Source organism: Perca fluviatilis, chromosome 1 (assembly GCF_010015445.1).
Source record: "Perca fluviatilis chromosome 1, GENO_Pfluv_1.0, whole genome shotgun sequence".
NCBI lineage: Eukaryota > Metazoa > Chordata > Actinopteri > Perciformes > Percidae > Perca > Perca fluviatilis.
Window position 1 is genome coordinate 182,901 of NC_053112.1, and position 2,423 is coordinate 185,323.

The window sequence follows — 2,423 nt, forward strand, 5'->3', positions numbered from 1 at the left end:
GTGTGTGTGGTCCCCGTGTGTGTGCTGTGTGTGTATCTGTGTGTGCGTGTGTGTGTGTGTGTGTGTGTGTCTGTGTGTGTGTCCTCTGTGTGTGTGTGTGTGTTCCCTGTGTGTGTGTGCCCCGTGTGTGCGTATCTGTGTGTGTGTGTATCTGTGTGTCTGTGTGTGCGTTCCTGTATCTGTGTGTGTGTGTGTGTGTGTGCTGTGTGTGTGTGTCTTGTGTGTGTGTGTCTGTGTGTGTGTATGTGTGTCTGTCTGTGTCGTGTGTATGTATGTGTTTTTCTCTGTGTGTTTTCTTCTTGTGTGTGTGTGTGTGTCTGTGTGTGTGTCTGCGCGCTCGTAGGTAAGTGCGCAGCGGTAAGCGCACGCAGCGGTGTAAAAGGCACGTCGGTGTGTCTGTGTGTGTCTGTGCGTGCTGTGTCGTAGTGTGTGTGCAGCGGTAAAAGCGCAGCGCGCAGCGTGTAAAAAGCGCAGCGACGGTGCGGTCTGTGTGTGTGTGTGTGTGTGTGTCAGGTGTTCTGTGTGCGTGTGTTTCTGTTGAGTGTATGTCTCCGTGCTAGTGCGTGTGTTTTTCAGGATAGTGTGTGTGGTGGGTAATTAGAATTAGGTAGGTAGAAACGTGCAGGTCGTGTGCAGGTAGGTCTGTAGGTGTGTGGTGGTATATCAGGTGGTAGGTATGTGCAGATAGGACAGAGCAGGTAGGACGCTGCAGGTAGCATGGTAGAACGAGTTTAGGAACAGGTTAGTGTATGCGTGAGTTCGTTCAGGTGTGTGGTGTTCAGTGGTGGTGTTAGTTGTAGATAGGTATGTGCTGTGTGTGTCTGAATGAATAATATCTGGTTCTTCTCACTCATCCACGGTTGGTCAGAGTCTCTGCCGATCAGGGATGTTTGTCTCAGAGACAACGACTTCACCGAGGAGCTGTCTCACTGCCATCCACAGGCGCTCTCACACACACACACACACACACACTACATACACATACACACACACACACACACACACACACACACACATACCACATACACAGAGAAAAACTCACACACACAGACACATACACACACACAATACATACACATACACATACACACACAACACACACACACACACACACACACACACACCACACATACACTACACACTACACACACACACATACACACACGAGACACACCATACACACACACATACATACACACACACACCATACCCACATACACACCATACACACACACACACACACACACACCCACACCCACACCCATACACACACATCAACTATCACACACACCAAACACAACCCCCAACACACACAACACACACACCAACCCCACTCACACACACATCAACACACAGAGAGAGACACACACACACACATCAACACATCATTTTCTGTGTGTCTGTCCATCAATCATCTCTCAGGTTTAAATGAATGATGTCATACATGTGTTTGATTCCTCTGTCCGTCTCTGTGGAGCAGTGCATTATGGGAAGGCACAGCGTGACGGCAGCAGGTAACGATGGACCCAGCGTGTCGTAGACAGTAGTGACGGTGACACCAGCAGGAAACATCAAAGTAGCGGCAAAAAATCCTGACAAAATGTCCAAAAATAGTCCGGCAAAAACTGTGAAAAAACCTGACAAAATGTCAAATAAAATGGCAAAAATAGTCCGGCAAAAACTGTGAAATAATCTGACTAAATGTCCAAAAAATTGGCAAAAATAGCCTGGCAAAAACTGTCAAAAAACCTGACAAAATGTCAAATAAAATGGCAAAAATAGTCCGGCAAAAACTGTCAAAAAACCTGACAAAATGTCAAAATAAAATGGCAAAAATAGTCCGGCAAAAACTGTGAAATAATCTGACAAAATGTCAAAAAAAATGGCAAAAATAGCCCGGCAAAAACTGTGAAATAATCTGACAAAATGTCCAAAAAATTGGCAAAAATAGTCCGCAAAAACTGTGAAATAATCTGAAATGTCCAAAAAATTGGCAAAAATAGCCCGGCAAAAACTGTGAAATAATCTGACAAAATGTCCCAAGAATTGGCAAAAATAGCCCAGCAAAAACTGTGAAATAATCTGACAAAATGTCCCAAAATTGGCAAAAATAACCCGGCAAAACTGTGAAATAATCTGACAAAATGTCCAAAGAATTGGCAAAAATAACCTGGCAAAAACTGTGAAATAATCTGACAAAATGTCCTAAAAATTGGCAAAAATTACCCGCAAAACTGTGAAATAATCTGACAAAATGTCCAAAGAATTGGCAAAATAACCTGGCAAAACTGTGAAATAATCTGACAAAATGTCCAAAGAATTGGCAAAAATAGCCTGGCAAACTTCAGGAAATAATCTGACAAATGTCCAAAAATTGGCAAAATAGTCCGCAAAACTGGGTGAAATAATCCGACAAAATGTCC